Genomic DNA, 12,085 nt, shown 5'->3' with positions numbered 1-12,085 from the left:
TATAAGGGCCTCGGTGTTCCACTGCAGTTCAGAGGCAAGTATTCGAAACTGGATAACGTACTGGGCCACAGAGCGTGATCCTTGGCGAGGATGCTAGAAGCCGCTGAAACAACGCGGCCAGGTTCGTCGAAGATTGTTCGAAAAGTGGAGATGAACAGTGCACTATCCTCCAATAAGGGGTAATTTCTCTCCCACAGGGGGGAAGCCCACGCCAGAGCCTGTCCGGAAAACAGGGAAATGAGGTAGGCCACTTTGGCACGATGAGTGGAAAAATGATGAGGTTGAAGTGCGAAATGGAGACAGCATTGATTAAGGAAACCTCTACAAGTTTTTGGATCTCCGTCATATTTTGAGGGAGTAGGCAGGTGTAGCGTGGAAGCTGTAGACAGCTGGGATGGCACTGGGAGAGAAGATGATGCTGGAGGTTCAACAGTCGCTGAAACATTTTGTGGAGAGACTGCTCGGGTGGCCAGCGTTTGGAAACACTGAAACAGATGTTGCTGCCAGGCATCCTGTTGTTCTACCCGAGTAATCAAATGCTGCAGCATCTCCTTAGTTGTTGGTTCCACCCTGGGTCTGTCATGGCCTGATCTTACTGTCACGGGCACTAGGAGTTGCTACCCGAGTTTCACCAGATGGTACTCTGCTGGAGAAGCGGGGATATGGCACGCACCTCAAAGCAGGCAGGTGAATGATTGGAGCGACACAACAGCAGGAGAGTAGAGATAGTCTGAGGCAATCAACGACTTGGAGTTGGAAACTGGAGATAATGTAGACACGAGGAGTGAACGTGGATCGGTGATGATAGGTAGAGGAGGAATCAGTGGTCTGCGTACAGCGTACAGCAAGTTGTACCACTGCTCTGATGGGAAGAATAGGATGGGTGCAGGTAGGTAGCAGGGTAGTCGGTGGTCTGCGTGCAGCAAGTTGTACCACCGCTATGGTGAGGAAACGGGTCCAGGTGTAGGTAGGTAATAGGAAAGTCAGTGGTCTGCGAGTAGCAAGTTGTACCACCGCTGTGATAGGAGGACTTGTCCAGGTGCAGGTATGTAGCAGGGAAGTCAGTGGTCTGTGTGCAGCAAGTTGTACCACTGCTGTGAAGGGAGTGAGGACTTGTCCAGGTGCAGGAGAGTGAAGTTGAAAGGCAAACTGTGGCTGTATGGGAACAGCGCGAGTAGAGCAATGTCTTGGAAGGCACAATGAATAGTCTGTATATATAGCTGGTGCCTTGCAGTGGGGAGAAGCTGATCACAGCAGTTTATGCACAATGACGCCAAGTAGTAGCGTGAGTAGGTAACGAGCTTGAGTGACAGCTAGTCCTAACTGGAGCAATGCGGAAACACAGTCTATATGGGTACCTGTACCCTGCGCAATAAACAACAGTGGATGCAACTGGTATGCGAGTAGAATAGATAATAGTCAATAGTTAGTAACGCAAACCCAGTTGTGTAGCTCCGGAATCAGCTGGGAGATGAAGCGTTGTAGCGGTATGGGAACCGCTGCTGAGTTGAGCAGGGAAGCAGCGTGGAAGCTGTAACACGATCAGCGGAATGATAGTGTTGTAGCGGTGTGGGAACCGCCGCTGAGTTGAACAAGGGAGCAGCGTGGAAGCTGTAGTAAGAACAATCTGCACACAGTATGGAAACTGTATAACGAGTAGAGCTGGAAGCAGTTTGGGATCTGCACACACTTGTCAGACGCCGTCCCCGCTGATTCCCTGTCAGACGAGGAACGGACGTCTGATCCCCCCGTCGGCTGCCGTGGACTTCCTGATAGCGGGCGCATGCGCCCTGGCCTCAGTCCCGTTGCTAGGCAATGGGACGCTGCTTCAGTTTCCGCTGCCGCCTCCGCTCTCCACCAATCACCTCAGTCTGGATTCTATTTAAACCTGCCTCTGGCGCCATTAGGGTGCCAGAGTAACAGGTTCACCACCAGTGTTCCTGGCTTCCACACTCCCTTGTTTTTCCCTGAGTATCCTGCTTCCTGTTTATCGTTGTGACCCGGCTTGGCGACCATCCTCTTTCTCTGTGTGACCCATTCTGTACCGTGACTTCGGCTTGGCGACTACTCTACTGGATTTCCCTTTTGTACCTATATACCTGATTGCTGTGACCTGGAACCGTCTGACCTCTCTATGCTACACTGGTAACTGGCTAATAGGGCCGCGACCTGCGTGCTCTCTGCTGCGAAGTCCAAACCTCCTTGCGGGGGTCCCTGGTGAACACCAGGGGTACGTTAGACTCCGCACCTGTTTGACCAGTTGCGCTAATACCGGTTAGTGTCTATTTATCATCAGCCTTCATAGGCCTACAGCATGACAACACCTATAGAAGTTCACTTTGAATGAGACTTCAAGATCAGGCCCCTACCTAGGGTTGCAGGTGCCTCAAATAGGGTGAGGTGATTGATCTGTCAATCACCTCCATGGACAGGTGAAACTACTAGCGAGACCTGCGCATGCGCAGATGGCAGGATAGCGAGCAGCCACGATTCCACACAGGTGTAGGGAGAAAAGATGGAGGACCTCGCACCAGCGTAGAGGCACTCACGGTCCGGTGAGTGACATAGACTTTAAAGAGATTTTGGAAAATAAGGATTGTCCGCCAGATACTGAACCCGTTACATTTTGTCGTAGTCGGCATTATTACGATGGCCAATCTGGAGGTGATTACGTGCCTGCAGGGAGCTTTGCAGTGGCAAGGAAAATAGAAGAAGGACAGATGTGCACTGCTGCAGAAGCAAGAAGAACTGTAATGGTTAAAGTGTCAGCAGCAAGGATCCTTCACACGCAAATATCAAGAGAAAGAAGAAGACGACTTTGAAGAGAGGTCTCCCGTTGAACTGGAGTTTGGAGGGAAGGATCAGTAGAGACTGCTGGATATTGGATTGCAGGTGATTTTCTCATCTGGACAAGATTTCTAACAAGGATACCCTCTTCTGCAGGAGACAAATTGTAAAAATGTTGCATAAAGTGCAGGACTGGCCGATGGCCAAGGAGGAGATGGTCCCTGAAGAAGGTGGTAGACTTTAGAAGACTCTTCACTGGGGATTGCTGAATCCTTGGTCATGTGATGGTTACAGTAAGGTTTTGCAGATGGCATTTACAATTGGTGGAGCTGAGTACAGCTAGACAGTGAGGAATCCCTACAAGGACAATTGGTACAAGACTTCAAGGATAACTGATACATCCCCACGTGGAGGCCTTTTGTGACTGACCCAGTGGCTGCATCCTGATAAGGTATAATTTCTGCATGTAGTGTTTTCTACCTGCAGACCCGGTACATTATGATGTAGTGGGCAAGTACACAATGGCCATCCTGGGAATCATTCTGACATACAAGAATGTGAATGTGTGCATGCAAAGAACATTGTAACGGAAAAAAAAAGAAATGAGGACAGATGAGCCCAGCTGTAGAAGCCAAAAGAACTACGGTGTTGGAAGTGTCAACAGCCACATGATTGTCCGGAGGGCAAAGAAGTAGGCTTTGAAGAACGGTCTCCCATTGACTGGAATTTGGAAAGAGGGATCGGCAGAGCATTCTGGATTCTGGATTGCAGGTGATCATCCTATCTGGACAGGAATCAGAGCAAGGATAACCGCATCTGCAGGAGGCACAGACCGGGAAATAGAATACTTTGCTTACAGTGCAGGACTGGTCGATGCCCATGGAAGAGATGGTCTCTGAAGAAGAAGGTAGACTGAGAGGACCCTTCACTAGGAATTGCTGTATGCTTAGGCATGTGAAGGTGATAGTAAGGCGTTGCAGATTGGTGTTATGAAGAGGTGGAGCTGAGTAGGTTGAAGCAAGGAGGAATCCCTACAAGGATAATTGATACACCCCAACATGGAGCCCTTTTGCGGATGTTCCAGAGGCTGCATCGTGATCAAGCAAGATCTATGCGCACTGCTTTCTCTTCCTCCAGACAAGTTACATTTTGGCATAGTTCACAAAACCATGATAGACAACCTGGGTATATCCTGGGGTACAAGGGACCCTGCAAGGTGCTTACAATGCAGGAGGTGACCGTGTGCCCATAAAGAGCATTGCAGCGGCAAGTAAAGGAGGAGAAGAACAGTTGTGCCTGGTTGTAGAAGCCATAAAAACTAAGGTGTTGTATGTGTTAGCAACCAGTACACTTCGCATATGACTGGAGGAAGAAGAATACTTTGTAGAGAGGTCTCTCGTTATTGGAATATGGAGGGAAGGATCGCCAGTCCTACTGAATACTGGATTGTAGGTGATCATCCAATCTGGACAAGATCCCTTGCAAGGTTACCCACGTCTGCAGGAAGCAGAGATCGGGAATGGGAGGCAATGGATACAGTGGACAACTGGTTGGTGCCCTTGGAGGAGGGGGTCCCTAAAGAAGTAGGTAGATCTCTGAAAACCCTCCACTCTGGTTTACTTTATCTGTGAGCATGTGAAGGTGACTGTAAAGCATTGCTGAACAACATTTATAGCATTTACAGATAGGTGGAACTGAGTATGGCGAGACAGTGAGGAATCCCTACAAGGACAATTGGTACAAGACTTCAAGGATAATTGATACACCCCCAGGTGAAACCTTTTTATGGATGCCCCAGTGGCTGCATCATGATCATCATGATCTATGCTGTTGTTTTCTGTTCCAGCAGGTTCGTTACATTTTCACATTCGGCAAGTTCACCACGTCCAACCTGTGGATTATCCCGGAGTACAAGTGAACCAGCATGGTGATATCAATGGAGGAGCTGACTGCGTGTCTGCAGAGAGCATTGCTGAGACAAAAGAGAGGACAGACATGACTGGGTGCAGGAGGCAGAGAGAGGGGGATGAAAGATACCGGATACCATGGACGAATGGCGGATGCCTGTGGAGTAGATGATTCCTGAAGAAGAAGGTACAACTGAGCAAATATCTGCTGAAGAGGTACCTGAGAGAGAAAAGTTACTTTGGAGAGCACAGCTGGTGTGGTGTTCTGGTACATGCTACAGAAAAGACTCTCTGAGTACCTACTCTTGGTGGGGAAGGCAATTGTCAGAATTGGGTTCTGTACGGAAGAGTACTACCAAAGAGATTCTGGCAGGTACATTTCCGGATATACCAGTAAGCGAACCTTGGACCCAGCTGTCAGGAAGGATAAGTTAGTTTTGGGAACAACAACAGAAAAAGTACGGGGAAATGTAATGGAGTACACCCAGAGTATTCACAGCGAATCTGAACAGATTCGCTGTCAGCCTATGATGGCCAGGATGGCGAGCAAATTACGGCTCATCGTCCACCAATTTAATTTGACGCCTCAGCGACTGTTGTCACTATCAAATTTGTTAAGCTTGTCTAAAGAGATGTGAGATGGGAGAGAGGGATTTCCACAGAGTGCATGTCTCCTTACTCATCTCCCGTCCTGTTGCCTAGCAACGGGACGTACCTTCGGTGCGCCTGGCGCACATGTGCAGTAGGGCTCGCATACCGTTGCTAAGGAAAGGGACGCATCTTTCTCCATGTTTGCCGGCAGTCAGGTGTTCCTGACTGCGTCGGCGTCCTCCTCCTATTAGGGGCTTGGCTACGGTACTTAAGGCACCTCCTCCCACACACCTGTGCCAGAGTATTGGTTTCACCTCTTCAGTGTGCCTTCTCCTGTTCCCTGTTTCCATTATTTGTCCTTTGGTTCCTGACTCCTAGCTTCTTCCTGACCACTCTATTTGTCCTGTGATTTGGCTCCATTGACTATCTGGTTACCGATCCCTGGCAGCTCCTGACCTTCCTTTTGGATCATCCTCGTGTACTGCGCTATCGATTGGTCCTTGACCCGGACCGTACGACAAATTTCTGCTATCTCCCACTGCACTGTTAACTAGCTGGGAGAACCGTGACCTGCGCACCTCACGTAGCCAAGCCCAAACCTCTTTGCGGAGGTCCCTGGTGAATACCTGGGGTGCGTTAGACTCCATGCCTCCCTGTCAAGTAGCACCAATATCAGTCAGCGGAATCCTCAAAGTTATTATCGTATTTCTTTTATCTTTGAAAGCCATTCCTACCCCCAAGAAGAGGTAGAGGGTATTGGGAGGGTGGAACCTCTTCTTGGGGGCAGGGGTGACCTTCATAGTGACTTTGTGCTGGAAAAGTTGATTAGCCAATCTATTTATTAGTATGTATTCTACAGTAGAGTGGTCTTTGTGTTGTATTCGGGTTAGTAGAATGCTGTTTTTGTTTATTAATTGTTTTAAAACATTATATGTTAGCACCGAAAAGGACACCCAAGTCTGCAGGAGGCAGAGACCCAGCCCCGGCGCTCCCATTAGGCAAGGTTAGGAACTTGCCTAGGGCGCCGGGCTCTGGAGGGCGCCTGGAGGGCGCCACAGAATACTAAAAGACTTTAAAACTGTGCGGCGACCGCTGACCATACCTGTCACAGCCGCCGCACAGCATTCATATGCACGGGGATTGGGGAAGAGGCTATTTTGTCACCACCGCCGCCTCTCTGCTCTGTCTCCGCCTCTCCACTTACTAGTGTCAGTGAGTGGAGGGGAGGAGACGGAGAAGAAAGGCGGCGGTGGTGAGACAAGGTAAGGAGAGGAGGGAGGAGGGCGGCGATTTTTGCGGGGGGGGGCGCGATATTTGCGGGGGGGGGCACCGCTTTTTTAAAAATGCCTAGGGCGCCGTGGACCCTAGCACCGGCCCTGCAGAGACCAGGTGATTAAAGATACCGGATACAGTGGACGAATGGCTGATGCCTGTGGAGGAGGTGATTCCTCAAGAAGAAGGTACAACTGAGCAAATATCTGCTTAACAGGTACCTGAGAGAGAAAAGTTACTTTGGAGAGCACAACCGCTGTGGTGTTCTGGTACATGCCACAGAAGAGACTCTCTGAGTACCTGCTCTTGGTGGTGAAGGCAACTGTCTGAATTGGGTTCTGTACGGAAGAGTACTACCAAAGAGATTCTGACAGGTACATTTCCGGATATACCAGTAAGCGAACCTTGGATCCAGCTGTCGGGAAGGATAAGTTAGTTGTGGGGACCACAACAGAAAAAGGAGGGGGAAATGTACCCCCATAGCGGTCACAGGGAATCGGAACAGATTCTCTGTCAGCCTATCGATGGCCAGGATGGCGAGCAAATTGCGACTCATCATCCGTCATTTTAATTTGACGCCTCTGCGACTGTTGTCACTAAGCCAAACCCCTGTGATGGTCTGTGTAGACCAGGTGAAAATGCAAGTATCAGAAAGGCGCCAGAGTGCTAGAAGGTGGAACCCACCTTCAGTTAAGAGAAGCAGACTGATGGCGCAGACTGAAAAGAGCAGAGCCTCTTCAATCAGGTGAAGCGTTAAACAAAAGAATAGGCGCCGTCATCTGGAAGGACTGGAAAAAGAGGAAGTGATGGGGTTAAGATCTGTTTTCTGCGTGGAGCAGGTAAGTATGATTTCCAGATTTATTTTACTTTCCCCACTGACACCACTGTTGGCCTCAAGGCCTGTAGAGATATTTTCGGACACTAGGCCTGGGGAGCAGTTAGTTGGGCACAAAGCCTGTGGCTAATAGAGTGCTTAGGCCTTATTAATTTTTTTTTGTTGTACACAGTTATTCAGGCTTTGAACCCTGTGCAGCATTTTACTAGGCATAGATTAAGGTGGGGACACAGAATTTATTCTTAGTGCCCGTGCCCAAATTTTACAGGCACTAGTGGGGATAAGTTAGGCAGTAAGCCTGCTACCCTATCATCATTAGACACCAGAGATTGTGCCTCCTACTGTTAAGTCCCATTTGGAGATATGTGCCCATCAGCTAAGACCCCATTGTTACTACAATATTCCCGTCAATCTGGCGGCATCTAAGAAAAAGGGCCATGCACCTTGTAGTCCAATTGTACTGTGTTGGACTGTTCTGTATGTATTGCCAGTTTATTGCTGCCTGCTGCTGTTTTCCCCATCCACTTCATGGTGTATTAAAGCGAGTAGGGTCTGGTCAGGGATAGTGCACTACACCAAGTCTTCTACCATGTTACACATAGACCCAATGCAGTTGCTAGAGTCTTATTGTAACTAGTTTATAGTGGGCGGGACACACTAACAGGAGAATAGGATCAGTCAGCCAAGTGGGGAGAGTTTGTTCTGTTTGCCTCCACAGCCACTTAGAAGATGAATACACAGCAGTTAAAGAAACAGGATGTTCCAGGTGAGTGGTCCTTGTCTTTACCATTTATTTGTCCTTGTGTATTTTGTGCTTGTTTCCAGTTGGGAGACGCTGATCAGCATTTACTTATAGGAGGACCCTAGTACGGCGAGATGGTGAGGAATCCCTACAAGGACAATTGGTACAAGATTTAAAGGATAATTGATACATCCCAATGTGGAGCGTCTTTGAGGAAGTCCCAGTGGCTGCATATTGATCAGGTAAGATCTGTGTGTGTTGTTTTCTCTTTCCCCAGATCCATTATACTAACAGTTTAGGATTGAAATAGAACTGAATAGGTATGGAATGGGTGCAGAGTTTGTACATAGATATATACAATGTATATTTCCCTATATATGTATGTTTGTGTCTTTATATATTTATGTTTGGTATTGCATTCTGTAAATATATGTTTATGTCCTACTGTATTTATATTTTATTTTTATACCTTTTTATACATTTATCAGATACAAGCATTAACAGAAAAAATAGCCATAATGGTTGCAATCGAGCAGGATTTGAAAGTTGACAAAATAGAGTAAATTAAATTATAACAAATTAAGAATTTGGAAAGTGGGTGTTGGGGGGAGAGTTTGAGGAGTTGTCCTCTTTCTGATATCTCAACTTGCAAGGTAAGCTAGCTACACACAGAAAATGTCTCCTAATGTGATATCTTCAACGATTTTTCCAACGACCGAAAGTCCTGATCAGCATGCCGATTCATGCGTACACACGTACTCAATTTTACAATATTTATCTTCAGATCTGTGCTCTTCATCTGTGATAACCATCTGCTGAAAAGATTGTGACTCTGTAAACTCTAAGAAGATCTGCCTACACTGCTGATGGTGAGTGCATACACACTGCAGAATTTGCTCGACATTGTTCCATGTGATTTTTAGTCCGGTTATAAAATAAAATTAAATGATACTATGTGCTTTGGTGCAATAAAACATGATTGTGGGAGCGTACACACTAATGCAATATCAGACCTAACAGTCGTTTATTGTGGAATTTGGCACGATAATCAGGAGAACAACCTATAGTGTGTACCTAGCTTTAGCTGTATTTACGTAGAATAATCAGAGTACAATAGTAGGAAAGCTTACTGTGTTTTGATAATAACCGGCATTATCAGGGGAGGACTGGCACATTTTAGCCCTGGGGGCAAGACTTGACTTGGCAGCCTATTAGGGACATTTTAAAGGTAAAAAAAGCAGATGGCCCAGTGACCCAGCTCAAAATAGCACATTATGGGACCGGGGGGGCACATGTTCCCCTGCACCCCAGCCCAGCTTGCCCCATGGCATTATATGTGATATATAAGTTATGAAAGGAGTCTTGGGCATAAGGTTTTAGATTATGGTCAAGAGGGTGTTTGTGAGCATTGACTTTGGTGGAACAACCACGGGACCCATACCTGGTTAAAGGTATTTTCTTTATCGTGTAGATGGCAAGTGGCATTTCTATGCTGGCTGTCAGGGATAAGCCCCCTCTAGCTACTACTTGCTTTAATATCTAATCATATATCCCATCAGTCATACAATATAACACCTCTATTTTGTCAAGTAACCGCTCCTGATCCCCTTTATCTGACACAAACCGCCCTCTGCGCACTAGTGACTTGGAAGCCTACTGTAAGGGAACGCAAAAAATTCCAGCCCAAATCTCAGACTCACCTCTTTCTCTAAGGGTACAGATTTACTGGTCCCTTTCACAACATAGACACCCGCTTTCACACCTCTCCACAAACTGCCACTAGCTACCTATAAGGCCCGTAGCAAACCTATGACTTAATTATCCAATTGCGCACACTCAGTGCTCTGGTAGCTAAACAGTTAACCCTTCACACGCTGGTTTCTAAAGAGTTAACCCAGCCAAGCAATCTCTCTCTTCTAAACAGGAAATTAATTTGTTTAGAGCAATAAGTTCATGAACTATTACATTTTTAAATGTAATATACAAATTATACAATGCTTACAGATTACTAAATACAACTAAGATGACATGACATACATAACAAGCAAAACAGTTAAAAATAAAGGGATTAAATTCAGAGTATAACTTACAGATAAGTGGTATATTCTGGCTAAGGGAAATTGGTGTAAAGATGGACAGCTTATCAATAATTATTTTTTCACAAAATATTGACAATGTCTTGTATCTGGTCACAGCTTGTAAAAGACACCTTTACACCTTACCCCCACCTCCAGGGGGGTTGTGGTCTGTGACACTTTTTACAATCACCATTTGCATGTTGCCTGATTTACTACCCAATTCTACTATGTGACCTAACCTTTCTGTGTCACAGTGCATTTCAACATATATTCACAATAAGGTGTGGGTACTAGCTATAGAGGTGATGCATGTCAGTAGAGGTTTGGAAAAGCAGGTTGGATATTATATACCCACATCAACAACAATCACAATAAGATGTTGTACAATGTTGCCTACTTAGGAAGCTGTTTATTTTACATTGTAAAAAAATGTTAGAGCCTTAATGTTTCTTTTTTTTGTAATTTCACAGCACTTCAAACAGCATTAAGAAGAAAAGAAGAAGATTATGTTATGTTATGTTTCTGTTTTTGATTTGAATTTTCTTAACCATCTATTTTCTGTTTCTAAACTAGTTATTTAAAAAAAAATAATAATAATAAAAAGGAGTGTGACTGGACGGCTGTTAAGGGGTGGTGGAGGCCGAGATTTAAATAAAACATAATATTGTAATCCAAAGTCTGTGTTTCAGTTATTTTGATCAAATTGACAGGAAGTGTCTGTGTCACTAACTAATGTACACTCACAAGGATTCTGCATTATGAAAGTCATACAGAATGGCAATCTATAAAAGGTTTGGTTTGGCATTGCCTGTTACATTATTTGGTGAAGGGTTATTAGTCCTGGAGTTGAGAAGAAAATGATATATTCTGATTGCTGAAAATACTGCTTGTGACTACTAAAGTTAAAATGTACTAAGAAAAGCTTTCTAAAGTGGTTTTGCAAAAATGGAGATATTATAAGATCTGAATTACACTTTATGACGCCTTATGCAGAGTTTTTTTTTTCTTTAAATCAAGTATTTTTATTAAGGCGTTTTATACGTTTTTAAGAACATACAAACAAAGCAAGCATAAAGACAAAAAAATAAAAATTAAAAAAAATAATAACCATCGTGACGTACAATGTGGCATAAAGAGATTTAGCACTTTAAAGTGCAGTTGCAACAATGACTGAATAATGGAAGATTAAAATTTAAGTGCATCCGCTAGGGAGCCCGTTATCACCTTGAAAATACTATCATCGTAGTAAATACCATTTCTGGAGGCTCCACCATACTATTTATCTTAACAGGAATCAGAGAGCTTAGAGCACTTAAAATAAGTGTATCTGTCAAATTTACTGGGTTATATAAACTCAATCTTTAAAAGAATGAATGGATTGACATAACAAGTGGTAAGTGCTAGATTCGGGTTCAAGACCAGAGTGTCACTAAACACATATGTAAACTCCGTAGCTGCCAGGAGCTGGCTCAGCATTGAAGGGCCTTCAAAATGGTGCCACTGGAGCTGTGAAAACTACAATTCCCAGCAGCCCTTCCTGCCAGGGAAAGGGGCAAATAAGGCAACACAGTGTCCCCAATACTATAACAGAGGGAGGAGTCTCATCATCATCATCAAAATTTATATAGTGCCAGTAAATTCTGTAGCGTTTTACAATAGGGAACAAAATAATAATGGGTAATATATACAGACAGAGAGGTAAGAGGGCCCTGCTCTTACAATCATAGCGTACAATCTGTGGCTCCACTTGAGAGCGAGAGAATGGGGATAAAGAATGTTTGAGGTCTGAGAGACACACAGAATCAGTCATTAATGGCCCTGTAGAAGTGAGTCCACATGCAGGGAGAGAATGAGCTCCCACAGACCAGAGATG

General features: G+C 45.3%; 2 long non-coding RNA genes across 4 annotated transcripts in view; one reads left to right on the top strand and one right to left on the bottom strand.

Moving 5' to 3' along the window:
- LOC142100897 (uncharacterized) overlaps positions 1–12,085 on the bottom strand; it is a 46,001-nt gene that overhangs the window by 8,714 nt on the left and 25,202 nt on the right. The gene's annotated exons all lie outside the window — the stretch shown is intronic.
- LOC142100894 (uncharacterized) lies at positions 6,619–10,876 on the top strand. The gene is made up of 3 exons (XR_012678931.1): positions 6,619–8,376; positions 8,919–9,003; positions 10,683–10,876. It is a non-coding gene; the product is annotated as an uncharacterized LOC142100894 (long non-coding RNA).

The sequence above is a fragment of the Mixophyes fleayi genome, chromosome 9, assembly GCF_038048845.1.
Source record: "Mixophyes fleayi isolate aMixFle1 chromosome 9, aMixFle1.hap1, whole genome shotgun sequence".
Taxonomy (NCBI): domain Eukaryota; kingdom Metazoa; phylum Chordata; class Amphibia; order Anura; family Limnodynastidae; genus Mixophyes; species Mixophyes fleayi.
This window is presented reverse-complemented; position numbering and strand designations above follow the sequence as displayed.